Consider the following 7,807-nt stretch of genomic DNA (forward strand, 5'->3'; position numbering starts at 1 on the left):
TTTGCCCTCAGCTCTTACCCCTGTGCCCTCAGCTCTTACACCTGTGCCCTCAGCTCTTACACCTGTGCCCTCAGCTCTGACCCTGCCCTGTGCCACACATTGAATTGGAGATCTCTGCCTCGTTCACAGTTGCTAGATGGACCATATCAGTAATATTCATTGGCAGTCTGGGATGGGACAAAAACCTGACTGGAGGTGGTAGGGGTTTTTTGGGGAACTTGGACGATCACATTGTCACTGTTAATGTGTACTCTCCAGCCTGGCACGCTGCTGCAGCCGGTGACTGCTCCTCTGAACTCTTCTCTCCTTCCCAGAGCTTAACACCAAGAAGCTTGGCTTTGACGAGTTCTTGCCCATGCTGCAGACAATTGCGAAGAACAAGGACCAGGGTACCTACGATGACTTTGTGGAGGGGCTGAGGGTCTTCAACAAAGAAGCCAATGGCTCTGTGATGGGCGCTGAGCTGCGACATGTACTAGTCACTCTGGGTAAGAGGCCATTTTGGCACAGTACTATTTTCAAGGCAAAGAGTAATTGACTGCTGAACTCCCCAGCCCCCCTGCAGTATTCAGGGCCCCCCTTTCTGATTCCGAGCTTAGATTTCTACCCGCGTCTGGATATTACAGTTAATGTGCCCTGTTTCAGCCTTACAAAGTGTCCTATCAATCTCATTTAACTGTACATTCTTTTTGGGCGAGGGAGGACGGGGACATGGTTGGGTTACAAGTGGTTTTTGGATTGCCCATTCTACAGGCTAGAGCTTTGACTGACTAATAGTTAGTCTTGGTGAGCCATGTCCTGGAAATTGGTGGCGCCCTTGTCTTGTGGGTAGCGGCCTCTTCAGAACATCTGCTCTGTCTGGTTTTACCCTGGTGGCTGGCTAGTCTCACCAGCCAGTGCTGCTTCTGTGGCGGAAGTGTATTTGGTGGGTAAGTGCTGGGTCTCAAGCTGTGCGTGCTGCTGCATTCTTGGCAGTTAATCTGGAAGGTGTTTGATCGAAGCCTGTGTGCATTTTTGTCCTTTCCTTTGTGCAGGTGAGAAGATCTGTCTGTGTGTGTGGCTCTGTCTGTGTGTGTGGCTCTGTCTGTGTGTGTGGCTCTGTCTGTGTGTGTGGCTCTGTCTGTGTGTGTGGCTCTGTCTGTGTGTGTGGCTCTGTCTGTGTGTGTGGCTCTGTCTGTGTGTGGCGCTCTGTCTGTGTGTGTGTGGCGCTCTGTCTGTGTGTGTGGCGCTCTGTCTGTCTGTGTGTGTGTGGCGCTCTGTCTGTCTGTGTGTGTGTGGCGCTCTGTCTGTCTGTGTGTGTGTGGCGCTCTGTCTGTGTGTGTGGCGCTCTCTGTCTGTGTGTGGCTCTCTGTGTGTGGCGCATAGCGCTCTGTGTGTAGCGCTCTGTGTGGATAGCTTCTTTTGTCGGCTCTGTGTGTGGGTGGCTCTGTCTGTGTGAGAGTGGCTCTATATGAATGTCAGTGCAACCCATCACGTCATTAACAATTACAGACCTTCACATCGCCAACACCTTGGCATTGGTTTGATAGTTGAAATAATTGGGCAGTGTGGTGGTTATAATATTAATTATGGGTATCTCAAATAAAGGCTTTGTCAATGTGAAGGGCATGTCTTTGAAATTGGATGGCCTCTTCTCCCTATTTCATTTTTTTCCAAATCCTTGGGCTCTCTCATTAACCAATCTGTGTCCTTCAAAGGGCATGTCCTGAAAAGAGCACAGACATCGGAGTCCCAGCTTACATTAAAGCACATTATCTGCTCGCCTGGTCTCTTGGCTGTGCTCTTTTCCCCTTGGGGGTTTCAGGTCACGGCCTGCTTGGTGGGGTTTGATTGCTTGCTTGTGGAGGGAGCGAGATTGCGGGTCATTCCCTAATAAGAGTCCCTGGTGTTTTTTAAACGCTTATCTGGCACACCCTGGTGGCAGAGTAGTTTCAAAAGGGTTTCTGTCCACATTGAATGCCTTCTCTTCTAGGTTCCAACCAAGTTATTGTAGTTGAACTAGCAGTATGTGTATAAATTAACGTTTATTTATCTAAAAAAAAATCCAGGCTTACAAGGAACAAATAAAAAGGGAGAGCGTACTCACTGCTACAAGTATCCTAAACAACCCAACAGTCAAGTCCCGGTACGAACAGTATGCAACGGTAAGATTTTTAGGAGCCATATCTGAAGACATTGAACCTATTGACTCAAGTTGAATAATTGCTTGGCCAGTTAAATCGGCAGTCCAACTTTTTCTATGAGAGTTACCACAATGGTGAGTGACCATGCCTTCCAGAATTATTGTTCTGACTACTCAGATGTCTGTCACAATTAAAGTTTTACAACCCACTGAAAATGCCAAAGGTTCCAGGGACGTTAGTTTCATTTTTACCCACACAACCATAGAAAAGTCAGCACTTAAAATTTTAATAGGTTTTTAAAAAAAAGCAATTGCCCATGAGGGGGTCCCTCCATGTGTCCTATAGGTTCAGGATACCTGTATCCTGACTCGTGTTTTCACACTGTCAAACCCCCAATCTTCCAGGGTATTGGTGAGCTGCCAGTAGATTCAGAGCTATCCGTTGGAGATGTCTGCTTTAAATATAAATGTAATCCAGCAAATTCTTTATTGGTATTTCTAGTAAGTATATTTCTGTTGCAGTCTTGTATTCAACCAGAAATATGGCCATTCTGCAGTTCTACTTAAAAGCGAATTTCACACCACACATGGGTAACCCTTCAGCCACAGGCATAAAAGCATCAACAGCTTACCTTCTCTTTCAATAAAACTTCTCAATCTGCCCAATCTACCTTCTCTTTAGGAATGCTGGAAATCTCACTGGATGGAAAGCAATTTCCTCCAGCTGAACGCTGCAAAAACTGAGGTTCTGCTCTTTGGAGATGTCCCCTCCTCTGGTCACCTTCCTGGTGGCCCCCAGAACTAGGCACACCCCGACCCCGGCAACCACAGTCAAAAACCTCTGTGTTCACCTTCAACAGTCCCTAAACATGAAGAAACACGTTACTCACACAGTCTGATCCTGCTTCCACACCCATGGCTTACTAAGGAAAGCTTTTACTTATGTCCCCGACACAACAAGGAAAACCCTAACACAGGCCCTGATACCAAGCAAGCTGGACTATTGCAACGCCCTATTGATCGCAGCAAATGAGTCCTCCTTAAACCAATTGCAAATGATACCAAACACAGCCGCCTGCACGGTTCTGAATGCTCCCCCCAGATCAGCTTCCTCTCCCCTCCCTCATCAGCTACACTGGCTGCCCATACAACAGCGCGTGAAATTCTAGATCTGCTGTCTCACACACAAAGCTATCTGGGGCAATGGCACTCCCGATGTAGTAGAGAAACTTCGCCGCTATTACCCGGCTCGGACTCTGCGCGCCAGCTCCCAATCGCTCCTCAAAAGCCCCAACATAAAAAAGGCTAGACCCGGAGGCAAGTCCTTCTCGCACCCTTCATCTGGAATCAACTACAGCTGGCCCTAAGACAGTGTCAGAGTTTCACCCAAAAAATTGTAGTTTCGCAGGAAATTAATTTCTTGGAAATGTGATGCCCACCCTCAATATTCCAGTCATCGCCCCCTCTGTACAAGGACTCCTCGGAGCTCATGGGCGTTCATAGACCTGGCATGGATTTTTCCATCCTATGGCCTGTCTGGACATACTCTAAAATTTAGAAGTCCTGCATATGTTCTCCCCGTTGTAAGATGCCTTTTCTAATAATACATTCTTTCTGCTTTTTTGTGATCTGAAATCTGAGTTCTTTACTTGCACTGTACACAAGACTTTTGCTGTTACTTTTGTAATAGTTAGTGTGCATTTGTTCTGCAAAATTTTGCTAAAGATGGTTTAAAACTTGTGTTTACTTTTAGGGTGAGAATCCCTTTGAAATCGTTGAACAAACTCTGGGGACTTAACCACCACTGATAAACTAGTTGAGAAACTGCCCTGAAAGACCAAACACTTTAGCACACTGCATTGGTGGACTTAAAGAACAATTTTCCGCAAAGTTGAGCAGTTCGTTCACCCTGCATGCATTCCACTTCTGTTTTAATTGCCTATGGGCAAACCGGTTTTATGTTTTGTTTTTTTAGTATATTACGCACAGCAAATGCTTCAGTATTCTTCCAGTGTAAATTGATTTGTTCATGGTTAGGTTTTGAGTAATTTTGAGCAGTTGGAGTTCTAAACATTCCAATGTGAATTTTTCCAGTTTTTAGCGCCCAATGTAGTGTTGTATATAATTCAAGCTGTTGTAGCAAAGAAACCCTGATTATGTCCTGCAGTAATAAAGGCTCACAACAAGATTATACACTTATTTTGCACCTCTCCTATATGGTACTGTCTACCTCAAAGAACGGGTACACTCAAGGTGGTGTTTTATGCCCGGAGGTAGCGCCCCAGGGGGGAGCACTCGCCTGTTTAATGCTGATCAAAGGCTCTTTGCTGAGGTGTGAGATTGGAGAGGGTGCCGAGGGTATTCTGGGTGACGAGGTGTCACTGTAAGGCCTGGTAGCCTCTAGATAATCATCAGAGGTGGGAATGGCAAGAAACATCCGCTCTGCCTATGGGGGCCTTGTGACACCAGCTGGGTGATTCACCCACCGAGGTGTTCCTTTCTTGCTTTAAAGCGTTCGATTTGTCTTGTGTTTTTTCTGCACTTTTATTTAGCGCGAACTCTATCGGAAGGTATTGCAGCGCTTTAAATGAACACTACTTACATCACACAAGGTCACTTTTTAAACAAGAAAAACAAGCATTTTCGGAAATTATGTAGAATATTCCATTTGTGGAGTGCTGCAGTCGGGGCCGGAGCTGAATTTTAATCAGGGGAGGACTGCAGTGATGGACTGCAGTGTGTCTGCTGTTATACCAATGGCATAAATCACGCCGAGCCAGACTCTGCACCCACAGGCACCAGCTCCCGAATGTCAGGGTGGTCCGGAAGCAGCAGGAAAGGTCAGAGGTGCCAGGGAGAGGGGGCTGGACACACAGGAACGGAGGAACCAAGGAAGCAAGAAAGAGCGGGGAAGACGAGGGAGGAAAGGAGAGGAGGAAGAAAATAATATGATAAGGAAGAAGGAAGAGGGGCGAAGACAGGGATAAACGAAGGAGGGGGTTATGAGGGAGGAGAACAGAAGTGGATTGACAGAATAAAGACTACGGAAGTAAAGCGCGAAAACGAAGGAAGCAGTAGAGGCGGGCATGCAGGGTGGAAGGAGTAGAGGGGAAAGATCAACAGGATAGAACGAAGAGAATGGAAGGAATAAAGACTGGAATCTGCACATTGGGGACAGAAGAAATAATGAGCAGAAGTAGAGACGGAGAAAGGCAGACGGACAGAGAAAGAGACTGAAGAGGATGGGGCAATGTTGGAAAGAACGAGGAATGAGGTAAGAAAGAGAAAACCGGAGCGAGAACAAGGAAGGTGGAATGAAGAAGAGGAAATCAAATACGGAAGGCAGTAATAAAGAAGATATGAGAATACAGGTGATGAAGTTGTAGAAAATATGGAGGAAGGGGAAGAAAGGAGAAAGTACACCAAAGCATGTAAGAAAATAAGAGATGCATCGAAGATGAAGAATGGGAGACAGGGAGATTGACAGGGGAATACATGAAGGAGGAGACTGAGAGAAGGAGATAGAAATGGGAGGAAAGTGAACAAGTCGGTGTAAAGTGGTAGGTGGAATGAAGCATGGGCCGCAAAGAACACCAAAAAAAAGCGAGAAAAACTAGCTCTGGCATTGCGCGGAGTGGGGCGGGGGAGCGGCTTCCTTTCAAGTCTGATGCCGAGGCATGGTGTGGGATGTGGCTGGCGATGCGCACACGCCTGGCTCACATGAACTGAATTGAATCCGCAGTTTGGGGAGACTTTTCGGAAGCCTTACTATAATCTCGCCGAACAATGCTTACGCATTGGTTTAGCAAGACCTAACAATTAATGTGTTCGTCTGTAACACAACTGGTGCTCATGTAAAGCGCTCTGATGCCTTCAGGTCTAGTTCACACCCCCCCCACCCACAAATGTATAAACTTCACACAGGATGACTTCCTTCAGGATGTCCTGCACTGCTGCAAGCTCCTCAGTCCAGGGCGGCACCTCTGAAACTCAATTCTTGCAAGAAGAATTGACAACCACCTCAAATTGTGAAAGCCTTCAAACCTGGCTGTTTATAGTTCCTTGAAGCTGTGAGACAGCATGCTGCTGAAGCACAGGGGGCACGGGTTTTCAGTCACAGAGGTGTAGTTTGGTCAGTAAGATTGGGGGTGTGAGCTTCAGATTTCCCAACAATTGCGCTGGCATTTAATGTTATAATACATTATACAACAAGCAGGGTGCATGAGAGGGGCTAAAGTGGCAGTGGAAAGGGAGACAAATGAGGATGGGTAGCGGTACTAAGTGAGAGAAAACACAATATTTTGTAAAATAACCAACATTTATGAAGACTTTTAAAACAGAGAGGGAGACAGTGTATTGTTTGTCTGCATGTATGCAAACATTCCTGGTGAAATCCGACCGACACCTCACCATACCCGACTTAAAGCATCTGTACCCAACTATTTACCAGAAAATGCATTTATTAGGGAGCTGTAGCACCACAAACACCCCTCCTCCTGAAGGTACGTCCCTGTGCAGTTGCATGCACGACCCTATCTGTACTCACATCTTTCTCCAGAATTTCAGATTTAAGGGCAGGTACATATTTGCCGCACAATGATTTTACAATGTCTCTGATTCTCACACAAATCACGCTCAGTACTTCCCGTAAAAGCCAGATTACATCCCACATTCTTTCAGCCATGCACACAGAAAGAGCCTCCCTAGACCGTGTTGGCAATCAGAGGGCATCTTACATCATCGCTAGTGGTATAAAGTGCTACATTAATTCTGCAATACAGAACAAATCAAGTCAAGTAGCCAATAACCGAGGTAGAGGGATAGGGGCAGAGAAAGAACAAGAACATGAGAGAAGGCAGAGAGACAGCCAGATAAGCAAAGACAGAGAAACTGAAAAGTGGAGTAGAGCAAGAGAGATAAGCGTTAGGGAGAGGCAGAGAGAAACAAAGTGAGGGGGTGAGTGCAAGGGAGGCCTGGACAATAGGATTCCTGCCTGGAGAGGTGGAAGCACCACCCCAGACTGGACTTTCTGTATTGGGACAAGGAGGGTTGACAAGAAACAGACACTGCCTGGAGCAAACTAGGTGCTCCATGCATAGCCCCAGCTCTGGCGCCAAAACTGGACGAAGGAAAGGGGGTGTAACCACCGCCCTTCCTGGTCCCACCCATATCAATCAATCAGGAGTTTGTTAAAGCGCGACTACTCACCCGTAAGGGTCTCAAGGCGCTAGGGGTGGGTGGGGGGGTGCAGGTTCCATTCCATCAAGGAGGGGGTCTGTCGAAGAGCCAGGTTTTGAGGTTTCTTGCGAAGATGGGGAGCGATGTTGTCTGTCTGAGGTGGAGCGGAAGGGCGTTCCATGCTTTGGCCGCGAGGAAGGAGAAGGAGCGGCCTCCCGATCTGGTCTTTCTGGTGCGGGGGACCACGGCGTAGGAAAGCTGGGCTGATCGTAGGGTCCTTTGTGGTGCGTGGAATTTGAGTCTGCTGTTCAGGTATGCTGGTCCGGTGCCGTGGAGGGCCTTGTGTGCGTGGGTGAGCATCTTAAAGGTGATTCTCGCCTCGACGGGGAGCCAGTGGAGTGTGCGCAGGTGCTGGGAGATGTGGCAGTGTTTTGGCAGGTTGAGGACCAGTCTTGCGGCGGCGTTCTGGATGTTCTCTAGCTTGCGGATGAGGTTTTTGTTTATTCC

At 47.4% G+C, this 7,807-nt stretch overlaps 1 long non-coding RNA gene across 1 annotated transcript; it reads left to right on the top strand.

Annotated features, from left to right (window-relative positions):
• Positions 1 to 428: 428 nt before the first annotated feature.
• Positions 429 to 3,907, top strand: LOC147726773 (uncharacterized). The gene is made up of 3 exons (XR_015309440.1): positions 429 to 488; positions 2,049 to 2,144; positions 3,876 to 3,907. It is a non-coding gene; the product is annotated as an uncharacterized LOC147726773 (long non-coding RNA).
• Positions 3,908 to 7,807: the final 3,900 nt, after the last annotated feature.

The sequence above is a fragment of the Lissotriton vulgaris genome, chromosome 3_1, assembly GCF_964263255.1.
Source record: "Lissotriton vulgaris chromosome 3_1, aLisVul1.2, whole genome shotgun sequence".
Classification (NCBI taxonomy): domain Eukaryota; kingdom Metazoa; phylum Chordata; class Amphibia; order Caudata; family Salamandridae; genus Lissotriton; species Lissotriton vulgaris.